Source organism: Stegodyphus dumicola, chromosome 2 (assembly GCF_044657685.1).
Source record: "Stegodyphus dumicola isolate Sdum_Otavi_A_Nest chromosome 2, ASM4465768v1".
In the NCBI taxonomy this organism is placed as follows: domain Eukaryota; kingdom Metazoa; phylum Arthropoda; class Arachnida; order Araneae; family Eresidae; genus Stegodyphus; species Stegodyphus dumicola.
The window spans coordinates 159,106,285-159,124,167 of record NC_140769.1 but is presented as its reverse complement, the minus strand read 5'-3'; the positions used below and the strand labels follow the sequence as shown (position 1 = coordinate 159,124,167).

The 17,883-nt window shown below is 32.9% G+C and overlaps 2 protein-coding genes across 2 annotated transcripts in view; one reads left to right on the top strand and one right to left on the bottom strand.

The window, feature by feature from the left end:
* The window catches only part of LOC118191327 (uncharacterized), a gene marked incomplete at its 5' end in the record, with an annotated part of 529,277 nt that overhangs the window by 66,565 nt on the left and 444,829 nt on the right, over positions 1 to 17,883 (top strand). The gene's annotated exons all lie outside the window — the stretch shown is intronic.
* LOC118204024 (uncharacterized) overlaps positions 1 to 17,883 on the bottom strand; it is a 110,849-nt gene that overhangs the window by 10,521 nt on the left and 82,445 nt on the right. The gene's annotated exons all lie outside the window — the stretch shown is intronic.

Genomic DNA, 17,883 nt, shown 5'->3' with positions numbered 1-17,883 from the left:
TAGCAGAGAAGAGATGTCAAGTATCAGGACGTAAACATTAAATTTTTCTTGTTCTTTTCTATATAAATATATATATATGTTTATTATAGTATTATTCGAAATAAATCTACGTTTCTATGAATATTGATTTTTTTTGAGTCCCGCCTAAAGTTAAACCTTGTTTGTTTGGCCTAAGTGTACCTATGAGTTTGACATCCCTGGTTTACTACAATGCGACACTTTTATCTTCTTTTCTGCGGGTAGCAAAGACAACATATTAAAATTATTCTGAAGATACTTTATTCCCAAAGCTGTTTTGTTACATTAACTGCCTGATAAATTTCTCAAACTAATTGTTGTTAATATTTGAAAGGGCCCCTAATATTATCATCAAAGACCTTTTTTTTTTAAACCGAAGTATATTTTTAAGTAAATATAGGATTTGGTTTTGTTTAGCGCACGGACCGATCTACCAGTATTCAACGACTCTACCGCTAAGCCGCTGGTAGGCAAACATAGGATTTGGAATAAATACATTTTTATTTCTGTTACGTTTTCTCTTATATTAGGGTTTATTAAAATTTTTGTAAAATGATTTCACAAATTTGAAAAGCTGTCCTTCTCTAGGCACATATTTATAATTTTTATCAATCAAGATTTTAGCACCTGCATTTCTGCTCTTTCAGTTAACACTTTCAAAAAGTAAAACTTATGTGAGTTTAACTAACGAATGACAGTTTAAGTTCAGAAAGAAAGTACTGGTTCAACTATTGGCGCTGTATCTATCATATTCTCTCTATTGAATAATTACACTGGTTTTCTGTGAGTTACTGGGCTTATTAGTCCAGAAGTCTACGTTTAAAAATCGTGCATAAGTAGGTGAGTTAGTTATTTAAATATGGCAAAGCATATGGAGAGTATTTCCTTAAGGGGGTAAATGCCTTCATTGACTACTTTCTGAGGAAAGGTGGTTCGCATTCATTGTTGTACATGACGAAAGTCACGAAATCATGCAACCGGCTCATGTGCCTGCGTTGGACTTCGGGAAAAACTACTAGTAACCAGCAGTTTGGTTACTGGCGAGACCGCTTAAAAATTTCCTTTAATGACCAGACTACGCTATTATCTACACGTTAATAATTTCCTCAGTCCCAGGCAATATGGATTTAGGCCAGGAACTTCCACTTTACACGCTTTGCATGATATCAAAGAGGCTATCATGGACAACAAATATCACGGTCTCCATACAGCACTCATAAGCTTAGACCTGAAGAGTGCATTTGACAACTTATGGTGGTCAGCGATCTTGCAGGCTCTAAGAAGTTCTGGCTGCCCAAGCAATATCTTCAATACTATAAATCATTATCTACAGGATCGAAGAATAATGATTATACATTCAGCGGGAATTATTGAAAAGTCACAGACGAGAGGATGCCCACAGGGTTTCTGCGTGGGTCCTCAACTCTGGAATCTAACCTTCAATAAGCTACTTAGTGCTTCCTGGCCTGCGCATACGAACATTTTTGCCTATGCCGATGACGCGGCCTTGGTTATCAAGGGACATTCTCGTGACGAATTGCAATAGAACTGCAATGAGGCCTGTCAAATTTTCCAGCGAAATTGTGACGAACTGAAATTAGTCATAGCAGAAAATAAGTGTCAAATTTTACTGGTGCCTAAGAAGGGGGGCTCTTTGGCAAGGAGACCGCGTATTGTACTCAATGGTCAGAGGCTCAAAATTGTAAAAGAGTTAAAATATCTTGGTGTTACCTTTGATGAAAAACTTACGTGGATTCCTCATGTTCTCTCTATTAAAAAGCGTACCCTGGCCATTGTCAAACAACTAAACAATTTTATGGATACAAGTGGAGTTTGAACCACCACATTCAAAAGATCTTATACACAACGGTTGTAGAAAAGTTAGTAACTTATGCTGCAGCAATTAGGGCTCTCCCTATGCAGGGAAGAAAAATCAAGCATCTCTCTACTATTCAGCGCCCTTTTGCTTTAGGCATAACTCGGGCATATATTACTACTTCCACTGATGCAATAAATGTCTTGGCTGGTTTGCTCCCACTGCATATTAGAACTGAGGAGGAAGCAGCATGACAAATGTTAATACAGCTACACAAGCCAATAGCATTTGCTGAAGAAAACTTTACTTCAGAGGAATATGAAACCAAACTAACATCTGACAGCTTTCACCCTGCGGATTATGGTGTTGGCATTAGACTACATGTCCCGCCTACAGAATACCGTAGCCCCTCATATATAGTAATTTATACGGATGGATCTAAAATTGAAGGAAATGTGGGGAGCGCATTTGCTGTTTTACAAGAAAATAGTGTCATTGCACAATGGAAGGGCCATTTGGCTAACAATAACAGTGTCTTTCAAGGGAAAGCAGTAGCAATAGCGCAAGCTATTCGCTACTTGCTAACACACCAAATCCTAAAGGCTACTATAAAATCTGATTGCCTTTCAGCTATTTATGCGATTAGTAATCCAGAACACCCATCCAAAATCATTAGAGATATTCAACAAGATCTTAGAAAGTATCAACGCCAAGACATCCACTTAGCTTAAATAAAGGCACATATGAGTGAATATGGAAACGAAGTTGCAGATACTCTCGCCAAGGAGGCCGCTTTTGGAATTGCTGCTGAACAAATTCACATACCTTGGCCGCATTCACATTTGAAATCTGCACTACGTCTCAAAGCAATCAGTAAGTGGCAAGAAGAATGGGATTATAGTACCACTGGTAGTCGTACTTATTACCATATTTCTCACTTTACACAAGGTAGATGCTGTGGAAATCCCCATCTGACACGTTATATTTCAGCGCATGGCCCTTTTCCTCTTTATTTTGAGAGATTTAAAATAAGTGATTCAAGTTTTTGCACCTGCGGAGAGTTAGGCTCTCCGGCGCATTACCTTGAAAAATGCCCTCTTACAGAAGGCTTACATATCAGATTCCCTTCGCAAAATCGTCAAGCCTTTTGCAAATTTCTAATCAAGCACAGGCACTTGATTAATAAAATTAACAAGGTTATGGAAAAGGTTAAAGGTCTTGGAATAGACCTGTGCCAGGTGTAGCATTCATAGGCATAATGTATTGATGCAAAGTACATAATCTTCGTGGTAAACTCTGGTTTAATGCTACATTTATAGATTTTAGTGATATATAACGGATTGATCTAATGAATTGTACTGTACCTTATGCACCCCCTATGAAAAACAATATGTTTACTTTGCTTATTAGTTACCACAGTCTTAATGTACCCTTTCAAATAGTCACTCAGTACAAATTCTATCAAATTTTGTGTTTCTGAAATGTAAAAGTAAAATATTTCGTAAGAAATTACTGTACCAGTGTAGTGTATTGTAGCAAATATGAGGGTACACCATTATTGGTTTTTGTTGTTCCAGAATGCTTACGTTTGTATGAATGATACTTATGGCACGTAATGTCTGAATTTGTAAAGCATAATGTACTTTTCAATGATCCTCACAACTTGATCCTGTATTTGTATGATCCTATATTTCATTCACATTCTGCTCCTAATACGCAAAATATTATATGCAAAATAATTACTTGCAAAATATTGACTGGTATAAGTGTATGTGTATTATTTTGTATGGCATATTCTATGTATATATATACAGGGTGATTATAATTAAAGTTTAAGTTTCAAACCGCTATAAAAAAGAACCACTCATGAAAATGACGTCAAATTTGAAAGGAATGTTATTGAAGAAGGCGGAAAGCGTATGGCAGAAGAAAAAATTTAGTTTCAAAAGTTAGCAACAGATGGCGCTGCAAGCGAAAGAAGACTTAAATTAAAATGTTAGTTAAATTTCAGTGTTATAAAGCCACCAGGTACCAGGCTGTTCCTCATTTCGCGTCTCAGACGTTCGCCATGGGTGTTTCACTGCAGGACCGCGCTCTGCTGGTAAAGCTGTATTACAAGAATGATGATTGTCAAGAGTAGCTCTGCAAAAATTCAGGACACTGAAGGGTATAAAAGAAGGCGTTGGTCCAATGAGTGTCGTAGGTCTAAAGAAAATGATGCAAAAATTCGAAACGACAAGTTCGTTTGATGTGCAATCTGGTAGAGGGAGAAAACGAGTGCATTCGACGGTAGTTGAAGAAGTGGCCACAGCATTACAGGAGGGGTCGGCCGGTGGTGTGCAACCGTGCAGTGCACGAGGAATTGTCCGAACATTGGACAGGCCTATGAGCACAGTGCTGAAAATTGTGCGAAACATTCTGCAATGCTATCCGTACAAAATTTGGCCATGTGCAGGAGTTGCTTCCGTCTGACCTGACAGCTAGGGAGACGTTTGCGTTAGAATTCCTGGCTCGCATGGAAGTGGATAATGAATGGCCGTGGAAAATTTTGTGGACAGATGAAGCCCATTTCCATCTGACAGGATACGTGAATACCCAGAATTGTCGAATATGGGCAACAGAAAATCCACTGGCAACGCACCCCGTACCACTTCATCCTGAAAGGGTCACGGTATGGTGTGGCTTTACGGTATCATTCATCCTACAACCATATTTTTTCGAGCAAACGGGTGCTTCCGGTCCTGTTCCCGCAACCGTCACTGGTCAGAGGTATGCGTCTCTTTTGTGCAACCACGTGATTCCAGGTCTGCAACAGCATGGATGTGTGGATGAAATCATTTTTATGCAAGATGGCGCTCCTCCGCACATTGCACATCCCGTGAAACAGCTGCTGAGGCGCCATTTCGGAAATGCTCGAATTATCAGCCGTCATTTCCCTACATCCTGGCCATCCCGATCGCCTGATCTTACTCCGTGTGATTTCTGGCTGTGGGAGTATCTGAAGGATGTTGTGTTCCGTGCTCCAATTGCAAATTTAGCGGAATTAAAGGCACGCATTTCGCAACACATTCTGAACATCACCCCGGAGACACTGCGATCCGTTGTGGAACATGCTGTTTGTCACTTTCAACTTGTTGCACACAACGGTGGACACCATATTGAACATGTTTTGCGCCAGTCTCGCGACAGTTCCGAACTTCTTTGATGAATGGTTCTTATGCGGTATGTCGCCGCAAAACTCTTGAAACCGATTTGTCCCTTTCGATGTGATATGTACAGTCATGCAAATAAAATTATTCAACAATTCTAATTTTTCAATGCGTTTTAATGTGCAACTTCCACCTTAGCCATTGTTTTAGGAATCATTTCTCGTTTCTCGTCGTGATTCTGCCGCTTACAGCGCCATCTGTTGCTAACTTTTGAAACTAAAACTTTTCTTCTGCCATATGCTTTCCGCCTTTTTCAATAACATTCCTTTCAAATTTCACATCATTTTCATCAGTGGTTCTTTTTTTATAGCGTTTTGAAACTTAAACTTTAATTATAATCACCCTGTATATATATATACAGCGCATTATTTTTATTTATTTATTTATTTATTTTTATTTTATTTTTTTGAAGGTTTTTATGTATGAATAATATAATATTATTTAATCATATAATTTAATTGATACTTAATATTTTGCATTTTAACTGTATACGCACCAGCATTATGTTTTAATAATCCTGTTTGACTATATACTGTATCATGCATATGTAGGATATTGTTTGGTTTATTTATATAGTATGATATGGTAAGTACTGTATTGTATGACCTGTAGTCCCACTAGTCTCTTGATAAGGGTGGACGTGGTGCTATTACCAATTAACCATAGCGGTAAAGGGATGGTGCCCACGTCCTCCGTCACTGAACTAAACTAAACTATCACGATGTTAACGGGCAACTTCTGGATATGAAGATTTAAGCTGCAATTATTTCTCATGGAGATGGCTATTTTTGAAGGTTTTATTCTGACACCTTGAAGGTGTTCTATCCAGTTGAGAAATTTGCTCACGTTCAAAATGAAAGAGAGAACGAAATGCTTAACATAATCTGAGAAGTTCGCCAAGTAAATTGTTCTTGGCGAAAAGTGGAAAAAGTGCGCCAAACTGTATTTTAGAATTACTTGGTAAGCTGTATATAAATCTAATATATCTTCTGAGTCGCGATTTTCAAACATTAAAAATATAAGTTGAATATCACGTGCACTCTTCTTGATGTTTAGCTACCAAAAGGTCCTGTGGTGCTCTTTGAAAACAGGTGGTAGGTGTAAGAAAAAGTCATTACTAAGAGAGAAGCCAAAAGGAAAAAAACTAAACCTAAGAAATTATAGTGAATCAACAAATAACTAGTGGATGCAGAGTTAAAGAAGAAAAAAACAACTACTCTCCTTCTCCTCTGCTAAGCGTTAAATTAGGATTTATGACGAACTTTGTAAGATAATGGGAGTAACTGAGGTACAATTGGCGTACTTGAGAATTAGATTTTCTAATGTAAGTGACAGTTAAATCCCACAAGATATTTTTGCGACACCAAAAATCATGAAATTATTTCTGTATCAGAAATTTGTTTAGTAGTTGAATACAATTAAGAAGACTGAATGGTAGTTTTTCTGAAAGTTAAAAGGATAACATTTGATTTTCAAAGGAACCCATGAGATGCAGTGTATATCGTTAAAACATCGCTTTCTATCTTTCATCCTACATTTCTTCTCTACTAATCTCAGAGTAACTCCCAATAATAATCATTGCATTAGAACAAACGCACAGTTTTTGCTTTTCGTTACTTTCCCTCAAAGCGATGACGTCTTAAACGTCTTACTTAAGATCGTGCTAGTTTAGAAACGTGGAAAATATATGAATTAAATATGAATTCTCAGCAAATACTCCGGAACTCCGACATTTGACGTAACAAATATGTATTATTTTACCAGGAAACAGAATAAAGTTTTTTATAGCTTAAAAAAGTACGCGCTTTTAAAAAGCAAACTTTCTTGTACATGATGATGTACAAATCTTAAAATATTATTTTAAATTTAAATAATTAGTCACTATGGGAGTTAAAGTATTGCATGAAATGTCTCTGAAGTTGCGGATATAATAATACTCACTATTAGTTTTCCTTTTCGTTTATCTTACAAGATTTTTATGGAGAAAGACGTAATTAAGTTACTTAAGTAACCTCGTACAGATGTTTGTGGAAACAGAAAAGAATGTTTATATTACTAACTGGCTAACTTAAAATGTTTGCAGAGTCAGAAAAGAAATAATTTTTACTAATAGTTCAAGAAAGTAACTTCTTTCTAAATTTCCTTCAGAAGTCAAATATTGTTAATGATGCTTAACGAAAGATGCTTTTAACAAACGTTAAGAAGAAATCCTATTTATTTTTGTGACAGAGTTCACTAGATTGAGATAAGACCATTCTAGAAACAAATTTTTAAGAGTTCTTAAGTTAAAAAAGAAAAATTCTTTATTTGTAGTAGAAGATAATTGGTTTCCTAAGAATTAAAGATAACAAATGATGCCACAGAAAATAAGAAAATTAGCAACGAAATACACAAGCCAATTTGATTTGCAATTTCACAGAAGTATTCGTTTCAAAACAAATTATAAACAATGCAGTCTTTTCATAAAAGTTTGAAACATTGTGAGGACATATTGTGTTAATATAAATGAGACAGAACACAGACAGAATGGAGTTTTATGATTTTGTTAAAGTTTAGTTTATCGAAAAATAAGCAGAGAAATATCTTTATGGATCATTTACTAACTTTGTTGTCGCTAAGAAGTTTAATTTTTAAAAAATTCATTCTTTAATTCTTATTCATGGTGTAGCTGAATAGTAATAAACACCGGTTTAAAATATTACAGAAACTGTATTGATTTGGCAGTGTTCATCAACAAGTATGTGTATGTGTATGCGTATTGATGGGTGGATTCTAAGTAACAGAAAGAGTTAAGGCAAAGTACACTTCGCATAAAATAATAAACAAGGTTTAAAAAAATAAAAAAATCATAATAAAATCCACAATTAAAGAATTCGGTATACGATTGTCTTTTTCTTATTTTAGGGTTAGCTCTTATTTACTACAAAAATTCGTTAGGAAGTAAAACAGAGTTAAAGAATGACCTATTCAAACTTAAAACTGGCAGTCATATAATTTGCGTTTGTTAAAAAAGTATTCCTGGGCTCATACAGAACTTTTTGGCAATGTCGAGAGCAAAATAGTTTTTGCATGAGATTCTGAAATATCATGGAAGGTTCATATCATTGAAGGGTTTCCGTAGTCGTTCTAACGCTCTTTTTAACCATTTATCCCTTTCATTGCTAGCTCACCCCTTTCCTTTTCGAAATTCGAAAAATACATATACTTTATTTAGATTACTTTTTAACGTGCTTTATGACTGAAACATAAAAAAATGTAGAAAGTGTTAATAAACATCAAAACTTGAATAAAAGTAATTTTCTATAGAAGCTAAAACTAAATACTTAACAGCTAAATAAAACGCTGACCACATCTCCCCCTTAAGTTACGGAATTCCTCCTGGTTCAACCCAAGGAGGTAGGAACTATGGTTCAACATTTGCTGTAGAAGTTTTCCTGGTTCCGAGAACCATGAAAGTTCTTTCTACAGAGAAACTAGATTTTATGCATTTTATACAACTTCTTATATATTTTTCTTAGAACTGCAGCATTTGCCAGACTTGCGTCGATGGTAACCGCGTTAGTAGAATAGCATAAAGTTTCTAAAATTGAAAAGACTCGGCTGTGAACATCTGCAGCGACAGAAAGTATTAAGGGATATAGTATATGCATGTTGTTTAAATGGCTCAATCTATCATATTAAATGCAACGTATTATTATAATTTGGACTCGGCTGTGAACATCTGCAGACTCGGCTGTGAAAATCTGCAGCGACAGAAAGTATTAAGGGATATAGTATATGCATGTTGTTTAAATGGCTCAATCTATCATATTAAATGCAACGTATTATTATAATTAAGATAAACTAAAATTTCTGTCCTAGTATTTATAACATCTGTAGCTTTTGCTAGCAAAAATAAAGTTTGCCCGCTGCTTGAATATTTTGGTTGTATAACGTAATGTAAAGATGCACAGAAATATAAAGACTTCAAAATAAACTTGTGAATGCCAAAATTCAATATTCAAAGAAGAAAACGCGATGAAAGAAGTATATATATTTTTAATTTTTACTAAATTATGTGATTAGTTATACACCTATTTCAAAGAATTAAGCTCCACCATTTGTTATTCGAAAAATATGTTATTTTTGTACATAGTATTAAAACGATTTTCATATATAATGTGTTTTATTTCTTCATTTAAATTAGGAATTTAAACTGATGTTTCACAAAATTATATGGGAGATACATAAAAACGACAGTGTGCCAAAACTACAAACCTGAAATATTCTTCATTCAAGAAAATACGTTCAACAGTTTGAGAGTAGTCAACTATTATAAAAAAACCAAGTTTTGGTTCTAAATTATAGTTCATTTGCACGCTTGTCGAAGTGCCGCCAACGACGATATATCACTCATTAAAGTAAATATACTTAACACGGAAAAAGCACGTTATAAGTAGGAAAAGCAGATACTTAAAATTAAAAAAATTAGTTGCTCAAGGAAATGAAAAAGAATTTTCTCTCCAATTGCAAGAAGCACTAAATATCTGGTCATATTTGAAATCTATGAATCCTTCAGACGTTTTTATTAAGAAGGAATCTAAATAATTATTATCAACGCAAGTAAAGAAGTATCCCAATTTAAAATTTAGCAACTGGTAAAATTCAACGAAATTAAATTAATTTTTAAGGGGAAAAAATCCGAAAAATGTTCAGATTTTGACGATCGCCGAGGGCTCTGTTAAAGTTTAAAATGGTTCATCAGAAGAGATTATAGATAAAAATGGCCCAGATGAAATAGCGAAATATATTTTTAGGCGATTATATGAATAAGCATAACATGAGTGTTATACATCTACTGTATATTTAAAAAGTGAAAAACTATGCAATTTAATTCTGTATAAATATTTAATGTTTTTAGTTACATATATCATGTATTAAATGCATATATTTTTTAAATCAATCATATTAAAAAAATAATATTCTTAAGGTCTGAATCTTTGGCTTTTAAATAGTTTAATTTCTTATTAACAGCAGATAGATATAATGTGAAAGAATGACGTTTCACGTTTTTTCGAACGGCAGCAGACTCGAATGAACAAAATCGCGCTTCCAAACTTAAAACAAATTAATAATAAATGAAAAAAGAGAACAAAATCCTTATCCCTGGAAAAAAAACATCTAATCTTTATTTATTTGAAACGAACGCCATATGCATGTTTATTCTGACAACTATTCACAGTATGTGTACACTGCTTTTGAATTTTTATTTTCGAATAAAACTAACATTTTAATATTTTAACAATTCAAATAACATTTAAAAACTTTTACGCTATTTGAAAAATCATAAAAAGAATATTATTTGCGTGTTTTATTGTTAGAATTTATATCGTTCTGGAATTTCTTGAAGAAAATTCCATGCAATGAGTGCTCTCGTGAGATACTCAAATCTGTCTCACGGTGAAGGAAATTCCAGCATTCAAAACTTGCTGCACTTTCATTTCTTTTCTTCCTCAACCGGAAATAAAATACGCTTTCTGTATTTGAAGGAAGAAATGAGGTTTTTATTTCTTTGTTCCCTTTTGTAATATTTCTTAACGATATACTTTACCAAAATACAATTTTATTCTTTTCTTTTTTCTTTTTGTATCATTCTTGTTATGAAATTTCTACACGTGTAAATAATTTTAGAAAACTTGCATGTAAAATCGAAGTATCTTTTTTTTTTTTTTTTTTTTTTTTTTTTTTTTTTAATGTAGCATGAAATGACTTTGCCGGAAAAATAGGATTACAAGGGCAGCATGGAGGTAAATGGCATAGCGCCAAGTTGGTGATGGTTTTGAAAACTAAATTTTGTCCCCAAATTTGGCGAAAAATCGCAAAAAGGCGCCAAACTAGGCGAACGTTTGGCGATATTTTGGCTCGGTTCCCGGAAAGTACTGTAACTTTCTTGGCGACCGGGGGAAAACTATGTAGTACCGGAGAGAACACCAATTCTCAGTTTTTAGCTCAGAAATGACTTAGGAGTATTGAGGGATCTGCGTTAGAGCTACGCTGTTTTAGATGTACTGTTTAGATGTTCGAAAACTTAATTGACGGCACGGAACGTGGCTGCCGCCAATTTATTGCAGCTATAGGTGGACACCTTCTTTTTAAGAACTCATTTTTGTAATGTTACTACCTCATTTTCCCTCAAAAAACTGTGATACACTGTTTCTCCAGGACTGAATTTCTCTCCGAGGCGTGCAATTTTTTGTTGTAATTCATGTTTGTGTTGAACTCTAGAAACATTCTATGTCGCAGTCATTAATGAACTGTTTAGTGAACATGTCCTCTAAAGTTCTGGCTTCTATGTTGCTTCATTCTCAAATTAGACACAAAAAGCATGCTGTTCCTTAACTTTTGGAGGGCAATGTACTTCTATGCATTGCTTTTCTTAAAACAACTTTTTGAACCTTGGATGACTGGACTATTCTGGAAAAAGTAACATTTTCTATGAATGTTCTCTTCTTTGATACTGAATAAAAAAAATTAACATTGATAATTTATATAAAAAAAAAAAATGTCTGAAAGTCCTTGCCGTGAAATGCAAATGTTACTCAAACAAATATTAAATTTAACTGTAATATTTACTATAATATTTACTATATTACTTTGTTAACTATAAGTATAGCCTCGAAAGTGAAGCTTTCCAGCGATAACTTCAGAAAACTGAATAGGCGTAACGTGAGGAAGCGATGGGTATTAGTTGATATCAAAAAATTATTAGGAAGGTCTCAGATATATTTTTAAACGATCGTATTATAAAAAACAACTTCTGAAATCTAGAATAACGCTAAAAGAAATAACGATATCGGCCATTTCACTCTTGTACAAATTATTACGAATTTCTGAAAAACTTATTCTGAAGTATATATCGCTATGATTAATAGCGATTTATTATACACATTAATCACATTTAATGATATTAACAAAGAAAAATCTTAAATTATATTGTAAGCGATATTAATAAATTTAAATCTTTAGTATGACTCTTTTTGGCTTCTAATAATGCAAAATTCTTTCGGGCATTTCTTTCATAAAGACTTTGCGATGTTGCTGTAGATCCTTGTATTTATCGCTTGTTCTATGGACTCTTTGATATATGATTTACTCTCAAGAAGAAAGAAGACTAAGATCATGTGTTATTTTATCTCTATTTATCTCCATTAGATCATTATGTTTGTGGCTATGTGGCCCAATGTCAAAAGTCGAAATTCGTTATCCTTTGATTTATGGTAAGGCTTGAAGTAAGATGGTGTGCTTAGAGGCTAGGACTAGCACAACTGTTTTACCGCAGAATTCATCACAGGATATTAAAACCTATTCCAAAATTAATTGAACTCTTTTGTGTTTTTACAGTTTGTCATTTTATTCTTCAGTTACTGAGTAGAAGAAATGAGGAACGTGAAATGTGAAGAGCGAAATTATGGTTTGGATTTTTTTCCCTTTTTTCTGGTAGCAAAAGGAAAGACGGGCTAATTTGTGCTTTGGTAAAAGAGAAGTTTTGTAAATGAATGCTCGTAGAACCAGAATTCTTTATATTATGAAAAGCTTTGAGTTACAATACATGATAATTTGAGTTTATATAATGACAAGCTTTGAGTAACTGTTGTATTTAGGGAAGCCAAAATTCATAAAGTGGAGATCTTGTAGTGTTTACATGTAAGATGTATTGCTAGCAAATTTAGAAGGTTGGCGGTGTTGTTCAGATCTGAGAATAGAAAATAGGAAAAAAAAATTGTGTGTTTGCATGTTTGAACAAAAAAAAAAAAAAAAAAAAAAAAAAAAAAAAAAAGAGTGATATTTATAAAATTTTCATCGATACTTTTCTGTGTTGCCGGCGCAGGCGATAAAGTCACCAATAATGGTACAACCGACGCCAAAAGGAATATCCTCGCTGGTAACCTTTTACGCCTCATTTTCGAAACAAGTCACAGCCATTTCTTATCAGATTGATTGTTTCTTTCAATACTGGTATGCAATGACATAATTCTTTCATTTAAACTTGTATTCCAAATTAAGACTTAACTTCAAATTTATGTAGGTAATTACTAAGATAATTAGATTTTTGTAACGTAGCTTTCGTGAGATGAGATCACTTGGGGTCACGTGATATGAACCGGCGAATCAGGATTTTGAACCATAAAAACATAGTAAATTCTTAAATTAATGTCTTTTTCAAATTTATTGTCTTTATTTATTGGCTTTTTACAAAATTTTAAACGATATTAAAATGTCTATGCCTCCAAAATAAAAATTTATAAGAACTAGCATTTATTAACATTTTTTATATGTATACTGTATGTTGTCGCCAATAAAGTCTGTTTGGCGAGATTTGCGCCGGTGAAACGGAAAAGTATCTTTTCATCTGCTGAAGGTGGGCACTATATAGACTTTTACAATATTCAAAAATATTCTCTTAGGTGTAATAAGTGAAGACTTTCACAATATTCAAAAATATTCCCACAAGTAGCTTAAATATATTTATTTGATAATCAATGGCAAGAAATCTAGGATCTTAAGCAAACGAGCAATCTCACCCCCACATCCCTAAACTGACAGACAGTTCATCTACTGAAGCAGCTTTGTCGAAAACATTCAATATCTGCTTTAGAGGCTGTGACGTGAGATATTGCGTAACTATTATTGGAAATCGCCTAACATCTTCTTTGTGCTTTTCCCACTAAAGAAGCATATATCATAGTCAGCTTCCCTTCTGACAGTGATCTCAAGTCAAAAGTTCAGAGCTGTTTCTGTCATGCTACGATCGATTGATCTTTGCATGAAGTTTAAATCATTCGATCTTAATGTAAAGGTCGACTGATTAATGGAATATGTGTTTTAATAATTACAGAGAATATTTTTGAATATTGTGATATTATGAAGATATGTAAATTCAAGTGTTCATTTTAAAGCCCCTAATGCAGATGAAGGAACCAAGTTAATTTTTTATAAGGATAAAAAATACATTTCTTATGAAGAATACATTTTTAATTTAAAATATGTTATTTATAGTCTGAAATGTTAATTACAGTTTTTAGTAATTAAATCAATGTTTAAAACATATGCTTAGGAATATCTGTCTGAAATGTAAACTGTAAATTAAATTCATATCTTATAAACTAACAGATATATTAATTAATTTAATATTAAAGAAAATACTATTTATTTCTAAAAGAATTCTTCCTCGGATTTCATTTGTTTATGCATACTAAATGAGAGAAGGAAAAATTACTGTTCCGCTAGATCTAACTATGAGAAGAAAAAGACTACCATTTGTCGCCATCATGCTACCAGAGATGAATCACACTACCAGAAGTGTGATGGAGTTACAGGAGCATTCCAAATTTGTGAGAGAGCAATGAGAAAACGATGTCAGCTGTGGCAAGAGACGAAACCAATTTCTAAGATTAATCTTAACAAAGGACTTCTAGCAGGATACTCAAGAGTGGACTTCTTGAGAATGAATCTTCGAATTCAAGGAGCCAATTGTTAAGCTGTCAGAGCATAATAGGTTGGATCTAAATTAGCTTAAGAGCTGTGTGTTGTTTTATAGTCCTACGTAAAACGAGCAGCTTTGTTGCAATAACTCAAATTTCATTTAAAAGACTGTGACTTGGTTTCTGTTAAGAAAATTCTGAACTGTATATTTTCAGGAAATAATGCAAATAATCATGTTTTGTTTACTTTACTTCTACTGAAGTTTCAATATGTTTTATTACCCTGAAATTAAAGATTTGAGATTCTAACAATATTACATTTTCCAGTAGCATTATCAATGCCCAGAGATAAAGTGAAGTATAGGCACATCATTACATATATATTTTAATTCTTTTTGTTACCAATTGTAATAAAAGTGCTTTTAAGTGTTTTAAAGTGTAATTAAGTGTAATAAGTGCTTTTTGCCGGAAGCACTTTCATTATTACACATTCACATCATTATTATCATGCGTGTTTCGTTTATCTAATTAACTAATTATTTCAAGTGTATCCTTCATATCTTAAAAGCTACTGCTGTAATCAATGCCCAATATTTTTTAAAAAGCTTCGCTTACATTACAACCATAACCTCTTCTAATCGCTCAATTAAAATTATCTTTTCCTCTTAGATATCGTTGATAATAATTAATAAAATGCTCATTGAATCACCATTTAATAAAAAGAAAACAAAAGAAAGAGAATGAGAAAGACTGAATACAGTTTAAAATTAAAGAATATTTTCACAAAAGACATGTTTCACCATTGAAATAAGAAATAAACTTTCGTGTAACCAAATAAGTAATATATGGCATTATAACATCGTTTATTGATTAAAATAACATTAGTAAAGATTAGTAAAACTATCAGTTGAAAATGATATAAATTGTTTTTATATTAAATCGGTTAGCTTAATTCAACGAAAACAAAACCTTAGACTATCGATGATTTATAGGAATGAATGTAAGCGATAATCTGCTACCTGATTTTAGCTTCTTATGGTAACAGTTTGAAATTGAGAGCTGGGAAGCAGGAAGTAAACTATTAATAAAAATACATTTATTACTCTTTTCCAGTTGCTCAGTCTCTTAAAACGCATTTCTTAAACAAGCAAATTGTTTACTTATCAGATCGAATGAAATATAAATTAAAGAATTTGCTTCTTATACGAAGGTATCATCTGTCAAGTCTAATGGATTAAAAATGGCGTAATATAACGTACAATAAATAAAAAAAAACAGCATATATGTAGTACGTGTACAGATAGTGTTGTTCTAACATAGGTTTCGTTTCTTTAATTACGGCAAATAATGCGAGGGCTATCTGCCTAAGAAGAGGAATGCTTTCGTGGTGGACTTTCTAAGGAAACCTGGCTCGTACACACATTACACATGCGGAAAACCACGAAAACACCCGTACAGCCAGCCCGATCGTGGGATTCGAACCCAGGTTCGAACTACCAGTGTTCAGCGATTTTACTGCTTGGCCGCTGGTGGGCCTTCTAACATAGGTACTTTGACCCAAAATACCATATTTGGATCCTACGCATCAAATCATGCAAAAATGCTAATTTCTCTAAAAATCATATCAACAGGTTTATTTTATTTATTTATTTATTTTTACAATTAGCACTTAAAATTTGAAATCCTCAAGAATTTGGTTTATATGAAATAATATCTCTTGTTTTAACTATGCTTACTTGATTTCTTATTCCGTGATCGAAATTAAGGTTCAATCCAAATAAAACACACGAATTTTTTTCCGATTCATTTTAAAATAATTTTTATAAATTTTTCGAATAAACATTTGATTTATAAACTATGAAACATTTAACATAATATTAAAGTAGGTATATTTCTAGAAATACCTATAAAAATTCGACATTTTTATTCAATATATTGGCGGGTTTTGAAATTTGCGGTTTTTAAAACGATTATAACGTCATATGTGGTTTAGGAATTTTGTTATAATCTTCAGTGAATTGCCACAGTTATTTTTAATATATAGTGCAGTATATAATGATAAAATTACATTAAGCAATGGGAAATTCTGTAAAGCAATACATGCATCTCTTCCTAACTTAAAATATTGATTACATTTCTTTCTCATTTATATATCCTTTCTGAATGGCGCCTCTAAAGACGTATAAATTGCGTGTTTCTGTATTTTCTTTTTTAATAAATGCAATTTTTAAATGCATGTGCCATATACTGGATGACAAAGTATTCTTTCTAAATAATTGCAGTTCAAGTAAATTAAATCAAATTTTCGAGATATTTATATTAATAAACGTAATGATTGATAATTATCTAATGACATGTAATTCAATCATGCAACTAAAAGAATTAATATAAAATTCGAAAAAAAAAATATCTTAAAAATATCCACTGTGATTAAAAATTTAATGTAACATAAATATATTCGTAAGAACGAAGATACGATGTGTTTTTTTTCCCTATTGTGCAGGTTAAAATGGAAAGTAAAATAGGTTACCGTAAACTGAACGTTTGTCAAGTGAATTATTCTTATCGCAATGAGCAAAGTTAAATTATCAAATTAACCCATAAGTTTCTCGCCAAATTTTAAATTTGGTATTTAGGCATCATTTGCGTCTTAAAATTTGAAATATAGAAAAAAAAAATATCGGTATGCCATTTCCCAAAATTCCAGATTTTGTGTCAAAATATGTTTCTTAAAACAGTGATGTATATAAATATAATACACATCCTAAGTCTCCCTTTTTGACAGACAAAAAACGCGAGTTCAGTTTATTCTAGCGAAAGAGTAAACGTGATATACAAATCTCTACATCTCTTTTTAGGTTCGGTATACGTAACGTTATGACCCTTAACCGCTTCCCTTACAAATTTTTTTGAAAAAAATTGCAGAAAATCCTCACATTTTTTTTATTATATTCTTAAATACAACAAAACGAAACAAATCAAAATATGTAGGTTTTAAGTTGAATTTTTAATGTTTTGAAGGTGTAAAAGCATTTATTTTTAATATTAGTTTACTATCCCGAGTTATCTCGGGCAAACAAAAAAAGTTAAATATTAATCTTTGTATGATAGTTTTTGAAACAAGGGACAACACAGAGTGATACCTGACTTTCTACACTGGTATCTGGTCTCTTTTTTCATACTGGCTTACCGCTGAAATCTCTTTCACGGGAGCACAGAGTACACTGTCTCGTTGGATTTGATTTTTTTTTTATTTTTTTCCCCACCTTTTCATAATTACTGTCTGAAAAATCATCGCTTCGCTATCTTCCATCATCGCCATTATTTAATTTTTTTCCAATGCATGCATCCTTCTTTATACATTACTAATCCACAAGCC